Source organism: Podarcis liolepis, assembly GCF_965112155.1.
Source record: "Podarcis liolepis genome assembly, chromosome: 7".
NCBI classification, from domain to species: Eukaryota; Metazoa; Chordata; class Lepidosauria; order Squamata; family Lacertidae; genus Podarcis; species Podarcis liolepis.
The window spans coordinates 79575158-79595922 of record NC_139561.1 but is presented as its reverse complement, the minus strand read 5'-3'; positions in this window follow the sequence as shown (position 1 = coordinate 79595922).

Here is a 20765-nt window from a genome sequence, read left to right as displayed (position 1 = left end):
AGAGCTTCCAAAAGGGCAACAAGCTGTAGGTTGTCGATGGGTATATCGTTTAAAGCCCACAACTACTGAGCAGTTGCAATATAAAGCCCGACTAGTTGCAAAAGGGTTTTCGCAGCGCAAAGGTGTTCACTATTCTCAAATTTATGCCCCTACTTCAAGACCGGAGTCATTAAGAATGCTTTTAGCCTCTTCAGCTAAGAAGGGAAATAAGCTGTTTCATTTTGATGTCAATGTGGCTTATTTAAATGCAGACTTACAGGAGGAAGTCTATATGACGCCACCACCAGGTTTTGAAGGAGACAAGCCAAACCAGGTCTGGCGCCTACACAAATCCATTTATGGGCTGAAACAGTCCGCCCGTAATTGGAATTCCTGCTTAAACGATGCTCTAGAGAGCATGGGGTTCAGAAAGAGCGCAGCAGATGCGTGTCTTTATCTAAAAGGCTCGGGATGTGAACAAGAAGCAGTCTTGATATTTGTTGACGATTTATTATACAGTGGAAAGGACGATAAACTTGCACAACAATTTGCCACAAAGCTTGGTGAAAGGTTTCAGATAAAATCACTAGGCAATGTATCTGTTTATCTAGGAGTTAAAATACAGCAAGATGAAGATGGGAACTATTGGCTCAGCCAAGAAGCTAAGATCCAGCAGTTGCTGGAAAGGTTTAAAATGGACAACTGTGCTGGTGTTAAAACCCCAATGGAGTTAAGTTACACAAAGGATGCTCAAACTGAGCAACAGGCAGAGTTCTGTAATCCCGGGGTTTACCAGTCAGCGATAGGCAGTCTACTCCACATTGCACAGTGGACTCGGCCCGATATAACATATGCTGTCAACATGCTGTGTAGACAAGCTGAAAAACCATCAATGCATGCTTGGCAAGGAGTAAAAAGGGTTTTAAGGTATCTCCAAACTACCAAAAGGTTTCGCTTAAAACTATCAGCAGAGGGCAGCACACAACTTGAATGTTGGGCCGACAGCAGTTGGGCTGATGCTGGACCAGATAGAAAATCAGTGTCAGGAATGGCGATAAAATTTGGAAATGCACTAATTGGTTGGAGATCAAGGAAACAATCACTTATAGCTTTAAGTTCAACTGAATCTGAGTTCAATGCATTATCAGATGTATGTAGAGAACTGGAATTTTATAAGCAACTGGTACAAGAATTGTTTGGAGAATGTTCCCTACCTATCAGAGTGTGGGAAGACAATCAACCTTGTATTAAACTAGCTAAATCAGGTCAATTCAAGGCACACACAAAACATTTGGATATCCGTTATCAAAATGTATGCCAAAGTGTAAAACAAGGTTTAATTGAACTAAAGTATTGTCCAAGCCAAGAAAATCTCGCAGACGGTTTTACAAAAGCTTTGAGTCCGCAATCTCATAAATATTTCTGTTCAGGTTTAAATTTGAATTAAGGTTGGTACAGCTCAGTGTTACGAGCGAGAGGGGGTGTTGGTATTAAAGGGTTAAGAAGCTCTAATCAAGACGCTCTAGTCACTGAGCAGCTGGAGGTCGTTAACCTTCCAGGAATGTGAGTTTGTATAAATAGTCAGCTCACTCCTGTGTTTGCCCCTTCTTTCCCCCTTCACCTTTTCTTTTGGGGCATGTCTGCTGAAATGTGTGATTCTTCACCAGGGTTTTTTGTTTTTGTGTAAATAAACCTTTTATTTGAGTTCCAAACCGCTTGCTCCAAGATTCCTTTATTGAAAAGATGCTGACTCTCCAGCCCTTCTTGAGCCGCTGTGCGAAATGCTCTGCTGTAATGGGACATTGTCGCTTCGGAAGTGCACTGGACATTTGATAAGCATTAAACTAATTAAAGTTTAATGGGACAGTTCCTACTTACCTGAAGAAAGCAGGGGCAAGAGGAGGCATGTGCTCAGAAGTGCCTTCATCATTCTAGAAAGAGAACTGATGCACATAGAGGCTTACTTGGAGGGATCTATAGGCTACGTGTTTGTGCTGCAGGCAACACTTGGGGAGAAATTTTCAGTGAGTTCTAGGAAGAGGAGTCCCACCCCCCTTTGGCATAAAGACAGAGAGAAAATGATGAAATTCAAAGCTCACTGTTGAAATTGTCCGAATTATTTCTCCACAGTCTCATTAGTTGTCAATAGGCACTTTTCAGATTTCTTCCTCTATACAGTTAATTCACAATTAAAATACTGACAGCACCCAATAAAGGAACTGAGAGCAAAAAGGTAAAGGCTAAGCCCAGAAGCCACCTACAAGAAATCACTTCAATACAGTCTCTATCAAAGGATTCCTCTTCTAAAGGAGAAAAAAGCCATCAAGGCTGGGAAGTATGGAATGAGCTGTGGGTAAAATGTTGACTTCATATTGCAGCGCACATGGATTTAATGGAGGCTTCAACCAGTAAAACTGATGCTCCTGTTTTCCAGATGATTATCCTTCCTAGAGGCTCAAAAGGATGAGATTAGACCTGAAGATTTTCACCTGATCCAATGACTGAGAGAGTGCCAAGTATGAATCAGCCACACAAACAACTATGGGGAAGGTCTCTACTGGAGCCAACAATGGCCATGGAGCTTCCTCCATTCAGAAGCTACACAAACTTGGCCATTCTCTCAACCAGTCAAGTGGAAAGCAACAGGCCATGTGCAAAGGCCACTTGAGGAAGACACATTGTTGGTTCAGCTGCAAATTACCCCCAAAAGCTGTTAGTGCATCCACACAGAAAAAAGGAGGGTGACTCAGTTGCAGTGAAGCAATCCGTTCAGGTGCAGGCAAGTAAGGCTGACGTAGAAAGTAAGGTAATGTTACCACAGGACAACAAACAACTCCAAATGAGCAAGTTGTTCCAAGAAGGCTGCAGAGGCAATTGAGGCGATCTGACTATGCTCATCATTAAAAGTAGAAAAAACAATTCCAAGCCAACGCCTCTGTTTTTGCCTTTACTTGATTTGGAAGGAGTAATATACTTTTTCCTTTTCCAGTCCACTAATCAAAGTGCAGTGAAAGCCTCAAGGTACTGCTCAGGTGACTGCTCAGCTGGCAAAGCTGGAAATAGCTCAAGAAGGTTGAAAGGTGCCAGGGACGCACTGGTAGACACTGAATAGAGTACAATATCTCCAAGATCATTTCTGAGAGCTGATTAAATCATTTTACTGAACTTTGCCCCTCCTTGTTCTAATTGTGTCAGATTGTTGTGAAAGGCAGAGGATTCTTTAGGTCAGCTGATCTGTTTAGTGATGACTGTCCTTAGCCACAATGTCTTGAAGTGAATCCAGCTACGTAGTTGTTTATACCTGCTGCAAATCCCACCCTCCATTTTCAGAAGACAAGAAGAACCCTGCATTGTAGGCAGCATCCTTCTTGGAGTGGCTGATCAGATGTCCATGGGTACAGGACTATCATAACAGGAGGACAGTAGCCCACTCCCTCTGATCTCCCACAGCAACTGGAAATAGTATATCCATCAAACTAATTACGGTAGTTTTATGGATATACAGTGGTACCTCAGGTTACATACGCTTCAGGTTACAGACTCCGCTAACCCAGAAATAGTGCTTCAGGTTAAGAACTTTGTTTCAGGATGAGAACAGAAATCGGGCTTCCGCGGCGCGGCAGCAGCAGCAGGCCCCATTAGCTAAAGTGGTGCTTCAGGTTAAGAACAGTTTCAGGTTAAGTACGGACCTCTGGAAAGAATTAACCTCAAGAGTGATCTAGTCCAACCACTGCAATTCCCCCCATGGGACTCGACCATGAGATTGAGAGTTTCATGCTCTACTGGCTGAGCTATAGAAAACCCACATCAGCAGTAAAAGCCACAGTTGGATAGGCCTAACAGTGGACTAGTCACATTTATGGAAGAGGCTATCAGTGGCAATTACGCTAGAATTTTGCTGATTCATATTATGCTTCGCTTCAGCAGAATTTCTGATGTCCTGGAGAAGGTAACCTAATGTTTCTTAATTATTTTGCTTGTGTTTAGTAAGTTAAAGAAGAAAGAAAAGTATTCTATTTAATGATTAACCCAATAATATCACAAATATTTTAGCTGAGATAGTTGAAAGGAGGGATAAAGCATGATTAGTGCAGTTCAGAAGCTATGTGCTGTATAATACCGTAATCACTCTATAGGACGCACAAAACCATTGGAGGGGGAGAACAGGAAAACAACAACAACAACAAAATTCTTGTTCTCCCCCTCTAAAACAAGGTGCGTTCAAGGTCCATTCACCCAAAGACTCCGGAGCGCAGCAGGGCAAAATAACCCACAATATCTATGTTCCACCTTCAGTTTCAAAGGAAGTTTGCTTCTTTCCTTGATAGCAAAAGATGTTTCTCAATTTTCCACCCCATCCCTCACCAATAAATATATTTGGCTGGAAGGACTGGAGCAAACTCGGGATTACAAAGGGATTACAGTGCAATTCTATACCTGTCTATCTAGATGTAAGTGCCACTGATTTCAATGGGTCTTACTTCCAGATAAGTCTGTATAGTTTTGTATTGCAACTTCTTCAAAATATACTTTGGAGTTTTGGTTTCTCTGGCACTTCCCTTTATCTCCACTGCCTCAAACTCTTTTCCAATTGAAATAACTATTATAATGCTTCACATATCTCACACCAGCCTCACACTGATGGGTAATTTTGGTTCATCATAAACCTTCTCCTTGTGAATTCACAGCAGTTGTGTGTGTGAGTGGGTTGGATGCCTGATGGCAATGCTTGGAATCAAGATTTCTGTCTCTTTCTTTTTTGCTGTTGGTGGAGGGAAATGGGATGCAGCACACAGAGAAAAGAGCGCTGTATTGTGTATCATTATTCCTATTGTGATAAATATTAATGATTGAGGAAAATAAAAATTTGCTTCTATGATGTATATCCTTCAAATCAATAGTTTGGAATGGAGAAGTATGGTATTTCCTGATATAAAGCATCAAAGCTTTGTTTTTAATGTGAAACTGCAGGCAAGTAGAGATTTGACGGTTTTTTAATGCAAGGTTATATCATCTAACCTCAGTACAAGACGACACATCTCTCAAATAAGTGAAATGATAAAAGAGTTAGAACAGGTGGTGAAAGAGACTGGCTGGGCCTACTGATCTTTGTTTCTTCAGGTACCTTAGTCTTGTTAAAAAACAACATACAAAAAGTCATATTCAAAAGGCATTGGGCTTTTACACCAATCCTATGGGCCTCCAGCTCTGACCATTTTGCTTTGTAAATGTTCTCATATACTCCTTACAGTTCAAGAGTCCATTCACCTTGGAGACAAAGTTATTTTAAAGCTGATTTGAATGTATACCCCTCAACAGTCCCGATTTGGTCAGAATGGCTAGAGTATTCATTAATAAGCTGCCATGGGTTGTACCTTGATTCCAGGGTGTCCTGGTTTCTCCCTGCCAGCAGAGAAGGATCACAGAAGCACCTCCTGGGGTGGCAGCGGCATTGGGAAGGAGATGTGAGGGCTCCTTTCCCAAAGCCTAGTTAGTCCTTAAACGGCTTTGGGAAGAAGACAGTTGGACTCTAGGACCCTGTCAGAGTCTTCATACCTCCTACTGGAAGCACCTTTCAGACCAGAAATCAGGGGCTTGACCAACCATTGCACTGCTCCCAGACCTCTGTCTTGTTCAGCCTGGGCACTAGTCGAAACCAACTGTGAAAATCCTCATATATCCTCAGGGAGGCCCTCATAATGCCAGAGTGATCAAAAGCCAAGTAACCTATGGAAGAAGAAGCTGATCAAAAGCCAAGTAACCTATGGAAGAAGAAGCTGACTTGAGGGAATTATGGGCCAAGGATAGGTGCCCAAGGATTCCAACTGGGAAGGACTGGTCCACTGAGGAGCAGGAAATTAAGGAAATTAGAAGTGCATCCTATATTTTTATATTGTAACACAAATCTCTTTTTTCATATTGGATGCCATCTTTTTAAAGAACTCTGTGGGAATCAGCCAGGTGCCCCTTCCAGTCCAACCACACCTACACTGTCAGTAAATGGGTACTTTAAATAAATGTGTTCCTCCCTCAGGCTTTTTGGTAAAACTGAGCTGGAAACAAACTAATCCTAATGAGGCACAAAGTAATCAACAATTAGCATGTCACACACATGCTCTTCTAAGACATCAGGTGAACCTGGGACCTGCTCGCATCCATGGGGCCATTCAAGTATACACTGTCAGTTTTGTAGCTTATCAGTATTTTTAAAAATACTGTTATTGCATTTTTCTGAAATATGTATTCTGTACTTCTGGTGGATATTTGGATACAGTCTTGATCCAAAACAGTACCTCAGCTCTCTTTTGGCATCCTGGGTGATATATTTTGCTGGAGACATTGGGCAACAGAGAGTGGTCATTTAATTCCTGCTTTCTGGAATCGCCCAGACATCCTTTGTACTCACAGGTGTCTCCTGGACCTGAAGGGAAGAATTGTTAGCAAGAGCATTGACATTCTAATATTCTGGGAAGTGGGTTTGGTGTTTATAATGTAATTCCCACCCCCCGCCCACACTTTGGTTTATTTTTATTTTTAAAACATTTGAATACTGCCCTTCAGCTGTTGATTTCATGGCACTTTACAAGAGAAAAACACAAAGCACATAATGAAAACCAGATTGACCCCTTCTTGCAAACCAATACCCCCTCCCTCTCTGTGGGGTGTTGTTTGTTAGTCACTTTAAGCTGCCCTGGGCAAGATAGCAAGTAATAATTTTAATTAATTGATCCATGATAATGATGATGCAAGCAACGCAAGCATGGCATCCAAAGAGAAACTTGCTTTTGCTGCAGCCCCTGCACACCGAACCTTGCTGGGGTGGGGGCTTGTCCTCCCTCAGGGTGGGGCAGGCACGTCCTTTGCAGGGGCTGCATCCAACAAGTGAGGTTTCCTCTGGTAAGGGGCAGGGGCAGGTTTAAAAAAACCCATCTTGTGAGAGTAGCTCACCGGCTGCTTCCCTGATGGGACAGGTGTGGCACAGGGTGGGCGCGTGCAGCATCAGAACATCCCCTCCCATGAGAGGAGAGTGGGATGAGGCTGCTTGGTTTGTTTCTGGCAGAGGGAGCACGATAGGGAGGGTGAGGCCTCGGCAACAGCGGTCCAGCAGAATTCTTTCCACAATCAAACAGCCAATCGCGATCTACAGGTTGGACATAGTGGAGCTACATGACTGAAAGGGTTGTAGATAACATCTCCTCTTGTAACCTATTTTCAGTGATCTGACTTCTGAACAGCTATTATGTCCATTTTAAACACACCCACCCACCCACCCACCCACCCACTCCTCTCTTTTTTCTCTTTTCTTTCTCCTCCCTCCCTTCCTTCAGTCTTTCTCTTTTTACTGTTTCTCATACTTCCCTCTTTATTTAACCTCCTTTCCTACTTTTATGATGTTCTAGCTTTTATACATCCTAGCAGCATCAACATTGCTATTAATTTTATTTTAAATATACCTCCTTCTACTCATTTCCTTTCTATGTGTGTGTCTTTTGTATTTGCTTATACTAACAGAATTTCTAAAGGATGAAGTAAAGTTATACTAACATAATTTCTAAAGTTGTATGTGTGTAATCACATCTAAGAAAATGTGGCATTTCCCTTCTCCATGCATTTTCAATGTTTCATTAATTAGGAAACCCCCTTGCACTAAAAAAAGGGGGTCACAAAGATGAGGTAATGCTAAAATATCTCAATCACATGATGATATGAAACATTGGTCTGGGCTTAAAAAATAAAATAAAATAAAATGCTTAATGTGCTGCAAATGGTGGTGGTGGGAAATCTGAACCTGGTGCCAGTAACCAGGTGGAGAGGTGGAGAAGTGGGCATCTCCCAGGGTGAGAGGCTGGGTGAGAAAAAGGAAAGGTCCAAGGTGAAAATGGGGAGGGCCTGTCATTGGGAGCCGGGGAATGTGCTTGTGACTTGTCAATGCTGTGACTTGTTTGCAAAGAATTTTGAGGATGAAATTGCTTGCATCCACTGGCAACCTGACTCAGCTGTTACAGCAGATGAAACTCAAGGGGTGTCCAGAGCATGGTCTAGCCCTGATGTGTTGGATGAGTTTCAATTAGTAAGATTCAGGGACATTGCCCGTTGCCCCTCTTGTCTGAGGAAAAGTAGCAGGAAGGGGACAGCTGACTGGGTCAGGGAGGTGATTAATGTCTCCTTGAAAGAGGGGGTGGTCCCTATCTACTTGAAGGAGGCAGTGGTGTGCCATCATCACAGATTGGGTTACGTGGATCCCCCCCCCAGTTATTTCATAGTGGCCCTTGGAGGTGGGACTTTTGGGGTGGAGTGTCATATGACATCTTTAATCAAACTCTAGAAGGGTGGGGCATAACCAATAGACAGGAGGTAGTATACTAATACTACTGATGCCTGTTGTATGCATGACCAAAGTATCCTGCCAGGCTGCTCAATCAGAGGAATTGTGGGGGGGGGGGCAGTGTCTATGGCACCCTGTCTGAAGGCAAGTAAGAGAGACCTATAGACCAGTTGCCATGCCCATCAACTTTGGGAGGGACCGGCTCCCTCAGGCATTTTATGGGGCGGGGGGGTGAAGACCCCTTGCCACCTTGGAGTTACCTCCTATGTAATCTGGTGTGTGTTCAGTGAAGGTCAGAATGCATATACTTTCCCTTAGGTATTTATTGATAAAATTTAAAAATGGGATGGAGGTTTCAAGGAGATTCAGATTTCTAACATTAGAGAGCCTCCATCTTGGAATAAGATAATACTACAAATTATTGATGATTATGACCTTCCTTGAGATATTCTTACTGTGTTAGATATTGAGGTGACACCTTGTCATATGAAATTTCATATTTAGAAGCATCATTTCATGGTCAAATGTGCTCCTTGGAAAGTCTGTCCCAAGACATGTTGGCAGCTAAAGCAAACCACAAAATAGTGCCCCGCCATTCCAGGGAAGAAGAGATAAGTGCAGATCGACATCCGGAACAATGCAAAGGGTGAGGAATAAAGAACTCCACAGGAAACAAGCATAGGAGGAGACCAGAAGCGCCTCCAATTGCCCAAGAGGCCACTGAAGAGGCAACCTGATTGTGGGGGAGGGGCAAATCTGGTCTTTAAGAAGCACAGTGCGGCTGTTGTTGCCACTGTGCCAGCAGCAGGGGCAAATAATTCCTTGGAGACCAGATCTACTGCCCCTATGGACCCAGCCACCTAAGATGGTTGCCTCACCTTGCCTCATGGGGGGGGGAGGGGGAGACAGTCCTGCACCGTATGCCAAAGTACCCATTCAGGCCCCTCACTATGGAAGCACATCACAAATACCAAATGGGGGAAAGCTTTTACAACTCTGTCATAGTTGAAGGCTGCTCTTGCCAGATCCCCTATGTCGTATGCCTATGTAAACCTAAGAGGCCTGAATATTCACCCAACTACTTACTGGTTTGTTCCATCTATGAGGACTTAAGAGAAGCTTTGTTCAAATATTTAAATCTCCCAATTGAGAGATGGATTGGTTATATGATTAACTATTTATTGAGGGACAAATCCCCTTACCCCTCTGAAAAATTGATCTGTTTTGCCTTTACAGTTACGTTTATAAGGAGAAAGGTTTGTAGGGATCAGCGCTATTTTTCTAGATTTGCCGGTGCCAGAGTTCACCACGAACTTGTTCCTTGTTCTCTTAGAATGGCAATGACACTAATCTGAGAGATGCCTGAGCTGAGCTCCAATGAACTCTGCCTTAAAATATGCCCTAATTTAAATCTTTCAAAGGAGAAACTTCTTATCTAAGGAATCATCTGATTCTAATAAAAATTTTAGTTGTGCAATGTGTTAATTTTGTTTTTATTCTGTTTTATGTATTGCGCCTTTCGTAATCGGTGTGGCTAAACAATAAATGATAATTGCATTTGTATCTGAAAGAAAAAGATCTGAGAACCAGCATTTGATTCTCCATAACCATTTATTTTGCATTGTAATCGTCATAATGAAAACTTAACTACACAAGGAGGAGGTCTACACTTTCCCATTCACTCTTCATGTTTAGGCTTGTGTGAGATTCGTGAAGCATTGTAACAACTTTTTTGGGTCGTAGTAAAGATAAACTTCCCATCTCCGAGTAATTTTCTTTCCTTTTTCCCGAAGGCACAAAAATCTGTTGTTCCACAACCTTGGAAAGTGAAACTGTGGGGTTGAAATCCACCTGGGGGGGGGAGAGAAATGTTGACATTAGTCCTTTACTCAGGGACTAGGAGATGGTGCCTGTGATGGTGAATGATAATTTTAATAAGTTAGTTTTTAAAAGAGTATATTTAAGAAATCTGAGAAATATAATAATTTCGTAAGAACATGAATATACAAAATTTTCAACATTAGAAGTTCAGGTAAAAAAGTTAGATCAGATATAATTTAAAATTGCTATCATACCCAAAGGACTCTCAAGACACAAAGATTTTTAATAAACAGCTTATACTTATAAGATATAATGAAATCAGAGAATTTGAAAACAGGCCTAATTGATAAGATTAACCAAATCAAATTCTTGTGGGCAGGTGAGTAGCAATAAAATGGGAGGAATTCTATCCCCCCCCCCATCTCCTGGGCATATTAAAAGTCACATGCTATGGCCACACAGCAAGATCTGAGAACAACACTCCCACCTTGGTGTCTGAACCTTGAGTGTGTGAACCTGCCATAAGTCAACAGGGTGATTCAGCAGCAAAAAAAGCTGGAGTTGCACTTCATTGTCTCTCAGGATGGTTGGGTGCCAACTGAGGCTCCCTCATTGCCCCACTGTGATTTAAGTATCCAGAGAATCCTCCTTTTATTTTACCATATCGATTTTCATGTTAAACACGTCAAACATAAAGCAGGTGAAAACTACGAATCCCAAGAGCCAATCAGGTACTCACCTCAGAATTCTTACTCAACCCTTAAAAGAGAAAATAGCAAAGCCAAGGCTGTAAAGGGCAGCAGAAATAAGAGAAGAAAGAATGTAGGGCAGAAGCATCACAAATGGCCTGGAATCTGCCTCTGTCCTCCTGAGGCAAATCAGCCATATGCCCCTCCCCCATTCATTCCAAATTCCCTCCCAATGTAGCATTATTCCTGAAAAATTTGCTGATAGGGAGGTCTCCATCTAAAACTGGATCTAGACTCATCAAAAATTGATTTACAGTGGTACCTCGGGTTAGAAACACTTTGGGTTAAAGTCTCTTTACGGATGTAGCTAAATCATGACATCAACAAAATAATGTATGGTTGTAGAAAGGAACATATCCTCTCTCTCTTCCTCCTTTTGTGTATCCCCTAAATGAATTCTGAGGTTTTTCCCAATTCTGTGGAGCAGATTTTGGGAGGATTCAGAGCACATACATGCAAAAGAGAGAGGAAATTCTCTTGCACAACTGTAAATCTTTACACTAATGGTCTGAGTTAACCAGATACTGCTCATTGTCACAGAATTTAAGGAAATGTATTACATTCCTTTTACATAATAAATATTTGTTTTGAACAAGACGGACACAGTGGTGAAGAGATCCGGATTCAACTGGGGTGAAGCAATCAATGCATTTTTTTTACTTTGTTCAGAAGGGTATTTTATATACACATCTCACTCTGAATCCTCCTTCCGGACAAGCAAGTGGCATTATGAGAGTTAAAGGACACAGACCAGGCAGGCAAAACAATACGGAAGGGTGCAGAATCGGGTCAGTGAGAGATATGATCCCTCTCATTGTTCGTGCAGCATGCAAGGGAAAAGGAGGAAGGGAGAGAAGGAGACAAGGAGAGAGTCTGCATGACCAAGAATTACTAGGCCTTTTTTCCTTGTCTGAGTAGCAATGTTACCGGTAATAAGATGTAGTTTGGATTGAATGCACTGGGTCTCATTCTCAAGGCAGTTGATGGTCTTCTCACTTTTACACATTATGGTTCCTTTGGAAAAGCAGGATGGGCACTGCAAACCATTTTCAGCCATTATGTTGCGATCAGGAACTGCCAAAATCAAAAGTATAGTGAGCATGTTAATGTCTTCGTCTGTTTTTGTATCTCTGTGTTGTATTAATGGAATCCACCTAGGGCCTTCCAGTTTTGGTGGGGCAGTTGCAAGTACTCTTGGATAAAATATAATCTAGACACAATCTGGGTTCAGGACTGAGCATGGGACAAAGTCACCATTGTTCTCTGAGATGAATGACCTTTACATAAAGGGGGGTGGGAGAGTGTGAACTTTCTTCCCTTCTCAATCTCTCAGAAGGTTTTCCTGTCATTGATTATGGTGTAGGCTGTATGAAAGCGTATGCTCTTAGTCCCTTATCTTTGTACAGAGATTCTGGCTGTCTTCTGCACTTCCGGAATTAACTAACCGTCACTTTCTGTGAATTCCCTGAGACCTGCAGGTACAGGGCAGTATATAATTCAATAAATTATAATAATTAAGAATAACTGCCAGCTTAGACAGTGCTTATTTTGTCAATTAAAAGACTGACCAGAAACAGTTCAAGGGTCATTTAGGAGGACACCTGGATAAGATAGGTGGGTTGTAACCTTCTAATTTGGACCATCAAATTGAATGTTATCTTAAAGGGACCATAACCTGTTTATGAGCTGTTCATGCACCTAGGTATCCAATTATATTGCATGAAATATCATTCACGGCTAATTATGCATAGGGAATGTTATAAAGGCATCTTGAAGATTGTATGCTTATTCCCGATTTGTATTTTTATTATTTTACTTATCCACTTGGTTACTTAATGTAGGCAAAGTTCCTAAACTGACATAACTGACACTTCTTTAGACACTTCTAAACCCTAGAAAATCAACATGACTCATGTCAGAATAAATCTACTTCTGAGGTAACCGTTTTGGGGAAGTGGGTCATTAAAATAGCAGATTAGCACAGCAGCACAACAAAGGAATGGAAGCTGCTCCCTGTGTAGTAATAAAACCAGGATTAGGTTTTATTAGAATATGAGGAATGTGACCATTCCCAGGAAAATACAAACTGCCAAGGCAAGGATGCTGCTGTGCCTATGAGAGGGACAGGACATATTCTGGTGGATGTCTTCATTGTAGGCCTCAGGTTGTATATATTGATGCATGACTATATCTAATAAAGACACCACAGTGCATTATGGTCCCACAGGAAACACAGAGCCTGGGTTACAGCATGCCTGGTACCCATGGAATCTCACATCACTTGGCTATAGGGGCGATGTGTAACCATATCTTAACATAGAGTAAAAACATGGCAGGGACAAGGGGCACTGGCACTGTGCAGGATCAGATCCTCCCACCTATCAGTAGGATGATCTGATCCTGCATGGTGCTCCTTTGAGGGGCAGGAAGAAGGAGAGGCCTGGTTGGAAAGGCAACCCATCCCTTCTCTGGCAGACGTAGCTGCCAAGTAAAAGGTAAAGGGACCCCTGACTATTAGGTCCAGTTGCAGACGACTCTGGGGTTGCGGTGTTCATCTCAATTTATTGGCCGAGGGAGCCGGCGTTTGTCTGCAACCAGCCTCTGGGTCATCTGGCAGCATGACTAAGCCACTTCTAGTGAACCAGATCAGCGCACAGAAATGCTGTTTACCTTCCCGTCGGAGCAGTACCTATTTATCTACTTGCACTTCGTGCTTTTGAACTGCTAGGTTGGCAGGAGCAGGGACCGAGCAACGGGAGCTCACCCCATTGCCGGGATCTGAACCGTCGAACTTCTGATCAGCAAGCCCTAGCCTCTGTGGTTTAACCCACAGCGCCACCCGTGTCTCTAGCTAGGTCCCTCTTCTTCACAGTTTCTCCTCATGACTGCCTCCCCGTCCTGCCTGACTCTCCATCCCTTGAGAGCCCCTAATAGTCCTGAGCTGCTCAACCCAACCTGTAGCCACCTGGGCCTGTCTCACCCCATTTGAATGAGGCACAGATTCTCTAAGTACTGCTGATTGACTAAGGATCCAGGCCATGGCCAAATTCAGTGAAAAACCCTAACATGTTAATGATTCTAAATTGATGCAGAAACGTACGGCTGAGAAGTGCATTGTTACACAGGTCAGTCTTGCAGCAGTGCTTCTTCATCTGAAAGAATTTACCATCCCCTGCAGTGAAGCTGTAATTGCCTGAGAAACAGTATTCGGATAACAAGCATTGCTTCAAAAGTTGCTCTTGGAATTTCACTATGAAAAGAATTTGAAAGAAATATTTAGATATGGAGGTTTATTGCTCCTAAAACACATTCATTGTAATGGTTCCAATTTTCTGTAATGTCTGAATAAGAGCCTTTTCAAACAAACAACATGCAAAATATTATTAAATTCTGCATATCTAAGGTGATGGGCTTTATTAATTTATATATACGTACACACACCTATATATCATTGAAAGAAAAATATCAAAATGATTCCACTCATAATACATAAAGCATACAATAAAAACTTTGTAAAAAGAAAAGAAACAGATATCAATTAACCAATGGAAAGGTGTATTCTGAATGGCTTGTATGAGCCTGGTGGAATACAAATTTTTCTGCAGGCATTTAAAAGATGCTTGCCAAGGATGGGTTGAATAATAGTGAGACAAGAGAAGCCAATATAACTCAGATGATACTACCCTGGCCATGGCTAAGTTCCTCTCAGAAGTAATAAGAAATAGAAACCTACATACTGTAGATAAAACAATGTGACCACCTTTTAATCTTCCCTGTATTTCTTTTTTATTTTGCTTTTGAAAATGATTTTGTGGTCTTTCAACCGAAATAAATAATGTTCTTGTTCTTGGCAGTATAAGTTGCATTTTCAGCTGAATTTGGGGGAACCACTTGAAGCAGCAATTTTGCAGAGCCATTTCAATGGCTTTTGTTTGATTTTCTCAATGCAAACAGCTAGAAGTCTGTAAAATTTGATACTCAACCCAATTTGCAATGGGGCGTGAATAATTTTGATTGCAACCGTAGTTTGTAAAATACAACCAAAGCTGTCAAAGCTTTATTATGATCATAAAAGGTAAAGGTAAAGGGACCCCTGACCATTAGGTCCAGTCGTGACCGATTCTGGGGTTGCGGCGCTCAGTAAAAGGCATTAAATTTGAAATGAATGTAGAACTTCATTTCAGGTCCAATCTGCAGCATGAAGAATCATGGCTTCTTCTATACTTCTGACAATACATGTGCCATACACTGCATTCTCTCTGCTAGTCGATCATAACAATTTACAGGGTGGGAAAATACTTCCCTGAACTCCTGTTGCCCAACCCAAGATATTTGGCAGAGGTTTAAAGACTGTCTCAAGGCAAATAAAAAAAAATGTAGCATCAACACTGACAGCTGGGAAACACTGGCCTGCAAGCACTACAGTTGAAGAACAGCCTTTAACAAAGGTGCCATAGGCTTTGAAGACACTTGAACTCAGGACGCAAGGGAGAAACATGCTTGTAGGAAGGCATGCTTGGCAAATCCACACCTTGATCAACTCCTGTCTGGAAACCATTGCCCCCACAGTGGAAGGACATGTGGATCCAGAATTGGCCTCCACAGTCACTTACGGACTCATTGTTAAAACCGTGTTTATGGAAGACAAACTTACTCAGCTACAAGTGATCGCCAAGGAAGAAGACTTGGCAGGGCACTTCAACTGCACCAACCTCACTGTCCCATTTCCCCTCCCTCTCCAAGTATGTAGCAATGATGCAGGAACAGATGGTCAAGTGAGCACAACCATCCCACCCAGAATAGCCCCACAGTATTTTAGCAGCTGAGGCGAACCACAAAATGGCAACCACACACTCTAGGGAAGAAGGATGGGTGAACATGTACATCAAGCTGGAAATCTGATGCTTGTGATCAGGTGATTTTAAATTCCCCATTTTCAAATGTTAGTGATTCCTTACTGCAGGATTGGGAAGCTGTGATCCTCCAGATGCTGCTGGACTACATCTCCCATCATCTCTGACTGGTGGCCAAGATAGATGAGGCAGATGGGAGTTGTCATTCATCTACAGCTTATGTGCCACAGCTTCCTTACAACTAATTTAGTAATTCTAAAAACAAAAGACAAAAAAACAGATAAATCTTACCTAGATTTGTACGCAGAACACTGGCAGCACAGGAATCTTCACCAAATTTACAATGTGTTCTTAAATATCTATCATATGTCAGTCCAGTCCTGTTAAATGCCTCTATGCACTTCAGAGGCAATGCTGAGGACAGGAGCAAAAGATTAGTTCATGGATTCTTATTGTCATTAACATTATTATTATTTGGTTTTGAGGTTTCCTTCATTTGACACAGAGAAGGAGGTGAGAGAGAATTAAATCTTTTAAACGAAATGGGGTTCAAGTTAACAAGATCTTTCAATAAAATGAAATGAGTAAAAGCCATTGGCCAGAACACTGGTTTAATTATTTCCAAGAGGTAAATCCTCCCTGCCCCATGGCCCATTTTCCCTCCCATCCACTCTATCACTTCAATGCCTCCCCTCCCCTTACTGTTCAATTACAATCTTAGACATGAGCTTAGATAAAGGAGCAATGGCCAAATGAGCAGGAGGAAGGCTTATCCCATCATTTAGGCATGAAAAAAAGCATTGTGGAAACTGGGTACCCTCTGCAGGAAAACTCTGTCCCATCACTTACTAGACCTGTTGGGGAGCAGATTTTGCATTTCAACCAGTTTTAAGCAGAGTTAAATGAACAGGGTTAGATCCAGGTTAAGAGAGTTGGTCTTTAAGGGTTCTACTAGCTATGCTAGGGCAACTCACCTATGAAAAATGTTGACGAAGTTTTTTATTTTATTTTTTGAGGGGGTTAGGACAGTTAAGGGGGGGGGAGAGGGGACGTCCTGGAAGCACATACTGTTCTGCATGACATGGACAAAGTGGAAATACAAACATTTTGATCCCTCTCTTTTAAGACTTGAATGGCCTCACAAAAGGTTTAGGCAAATGATGCAGAATTAGGCTACCAGTGGCTACTAAACATAGTACCTTCAGTTACTAGCATATTTCAAATATCATTTTAAAATTCTATCCATTTTAGTTGCTCTTGGCTTCTAATTTTTTTGATTTATTTGTTTTCTGCACTTGCCTCCAAGCAGCTCAAGGCTGTGTACATGGTTCTCTGCTCCTCATTTTATCCTCACAAGAACCCTGTGAGGTAAGTTAACCTGAGGTATAGTGACTGGTCCAGGATCTCCCAGTGAGCTTTGTGGCTGAGTGGGGATTTGAACCCTGGTCTCCTGGATCCTTGCCTGACCCTCTAATTACTACAACACAATAGCTCTCTTAAATTCAGCTCTCCGGATTCCTCTGTCCTCTAAATATTATTGCTGTAAAAGTTCCCCATCCTACTGGTTCCCACTTACCTGGAGAAAGCAGGGCCAAGAGGAGGCATGTGCTCAGGAGTGCCTTCATCATTCTAGAAAGAGAACTGATGCACATAGAGTCTTACTTGGAGGGATTTATAGGCTATGTGTTTGTGCTGCAGGCAACACTTTGGCATAAAGACATAGAGAAAATGATGAAATTCAAAGCTCACTGTTGAAATTCTCTGAATTATTTCACCACAATCTCATTAGTTGTCAACAGGCACTTTTCAATTTTTTTCTTCTATATAGTTACTGTATTTTTCGTTCTATAGGACACACTTTTTCCCTCCTAAAAAGCAAGGGGAAATGTGTGTGCATCCTATGGAGCGAATGCAGGGGGGGAGGCAGCCGGGAAAAGCCCCCAAGAGCCGCACACAAGCTCCGTGCGCTCTTGGGGGCTTTTCCCCAGGAGGGAGAAGGGACTGACTGGCCGCATCAATCTCTTCTCCCACCTCGTGGAAAAGCCCACAGGAGCCACACACCCTTTAAAGAGTGTGCGGCTTCTGCCGGTTTTGCGAGAGTTGGGGGAATTCCCCCACCTCGTAGAAAAGCCAGCAGAAGCCACGCAGCCCATTTAAATAGCACACAGCTTTTCCGGGACCACTCTTGGGGGCTTTTCCCTGAGGAGAGACAAGGGACTGACTGGCTGCGTCAGTCCCTTCTCCCTCCTCATAGAAAATCCGACAGGAGCTGTGCGCTCCTTAAAGGGTGTGTGGCTCCTGTAGACTTTTGCAGGAGATGGGGGAATTTCCCCACCTCCCTCAAAAGCAGGGAGAAGGTCTGGGAGAAGCGCACAGGCTGCCAGCAGCCTGTCCGCTGCTCGCAGAGCTGGGGGGGTCATATTTTTTTCCCTTGATTTCCCCATCTGAAAACTAGGTGGGCCTTTGGTCAGGTGCACCCTATGGAGCGAAAAATACGGTAATATAAAATTTGAATTCTGATGGCACCCAATAAAGGAGCTGAGAACCAAAAAAGGCAGTGGCAAAGCCCGGAAGCCACCTACAAGAAACCTCCTCAATACAGTCTCCATCTAAGGATTTCTCTTCTAAAGAAGAGAAAAGCCTTGATACTAGATCTATCCTAGGAAGGCTGGGAAGGATGGGGTGAGCTGTGGTTAAAATGTTGACTTATATTGCAGTGCACATGACTGCAATGGAGGTTTCAACCAGTAAAACTGATCCACACAGAAAAAAGAAGGGTGACTCAGTGGCAGCAAAGCAATCACTTCAGGTGCAGGCAAGTAAGGTTGAGGTAGAAAGCAGAGTGATACCTCTGGATACGAAAACTTCTGGCTACGAATGATTCGGGTTACGAACTCCGTACCTGCTCCTGGTTGCAAACTTTGCCCCAGGATGCGATGGAAATCGCGCGCAGCAGGAGGTCCCATTAGTGAAAGTGCGCCTGAGGATAAGAATGAATTAAGTTCTTAAACAGAGGTACCACTGTAAGGTAATGTTACTGCAGGACCACAAACAGCTTCAAATGAGCAACTTGTTCCAAGAAGGCTGCAAAGTCAATTGAGGCCAGGTGACTATGCTCATCATTAGAAATAGAAAATATAATTCTGATCCAATTCCTCTGTTTTTGCCTTCGCTTACTGAGTTGGAAGGAACAATATACTTTTTCTCTTCTTCCAGGCTACTAATCAAAGTGCAATCAAAGCCTCAGGTGACTGCTCAGCTGGCAAAGCTAGACATAGCTCAGGGCTGTTGAAACGTGCCAGGGAAACACTGGTAGGCACTTAATAGAATACAGTGACTCTTAAGATTATTACTGAGAGCTGATTAAATCATTTTACTGAACATTGCCCCTCCTTGTTCTAATTGTGTCAGATTGTTGTGAAAGGCAGAGGATACTTTGAGCCAGCTGATTTGTTTAGTGATGACTAGACTTAGCCACATTGTCTTGAACTGAACGTAGTTGTTTATCCCTGCTTCAAATCCCACCCTCCATTTTCAGAAGAAAGACAAGAAAAACCCTGCAGTCTAGCAGCATCCTTCTTGGAGTGGATGATCAGATGTCCATGGGTACAAGACTATCATAACAGGAAGGCAATCGCCCGCTCCCCCTCTTCTCCCTCAGCAACTGGAAATGGTATATCCATCAAATTAATTGCCACTGATAGCCTCTTCCATAAATGTGACTAGTCCACTCTTAGGTCAATCCAACTGTGGCTTTCACTGCTGATGTGGGTTTTCTATAGCTCAGCCAGCAGAGCATGAAACTCTCAATCTCATGATCGAGTCCCAAGGGGGGAGTTACAGTGGTTGGACTAGATCAATCTTGAGGTCCCTTCCAACTCTACAATTCTATGATTAAGTTGAAGAATTTTGCTGATGCAGATTATGCTTCACTTCTTTTCTTTTTTAAAATATTTTTTATTACATTTTCAGTGTTTTGTGATTACAATATCCATACATTAATCCATATGCTCAAACATTGCTCTATCCGAGCATCGACCTCCTCCCGCCCCTTTTTCTGACTTCAGTACATAATTACTGTATTCTTAGCATTTCTATAACCACTTTTTTACCTTCTCTCTTATTTTTATATTTCCCTTTATGAAATGTAAATCAGTTCCTTATATTGCCATTACAAAACATTTCAACTCACAGCTACAAATGTTTTCAGATATTTACAATATTCTTTCATATATAATACAAATTTGCTCCAGTCCTTTTGATACAGTTCGTCGCGCTGATTCTGGATCTTCCCCGTCAGCTTTGCTAACTCAACGTATTCCACCATCTTACTCCCACATTCTTCCAATGTTGGAATCTCCTGTGATTTTCATTTCTGGGCCAGGAGTATCCTTGTGGCCATTGTGGCAAACATAGATTCATCTCCAATTAGACCTAACAAAAATTTCCGATGTCCTGGAGAAGGTAACCTAATGTTGCTTAATTATTTTGCTTGTGTTTAGTAAGTTAAAGAAAAAAGAAAAGTATTCTATTTAATGATTAACCCCATAATATCACAAATATTTTAGCTGAGATAGTTGAAAGTAGGGATGAAGCATGCTTAGTGCAGTTCAGAAGCTATGTGCTGTATAATATATTATGCAGTTCATAGTTCAATCATGGAACTCACTTCCATAGGAGGCAGTGATGGCCACCAGCTTAGATTACTTGAAAAGAAGATTAGACAAACTCAGGCAGGGCAAAATAACCCACAATATCTATGTTCCACCTCCAGTTTCAAAGGAAGTTTGCTTCCTTCCTTGAAAGCAAAAGATATTTCTCAATTTTCCACCCCATCCCTCACCAATAAATATATTTGGCTGGAAGGATTGGAGCAAACTCCTAGGGATTTCAGCACACTCCTATGCACTTTTGGTTGAACTAATAACCATTTATTTCAAAGGGATTACAGTGCAATTCTATACCTGTCTATCTAGATGTAACTGCCACTGATTTCAATGGGTCTTACTCACAGATAAGTCTGTATAGTTTTGTATA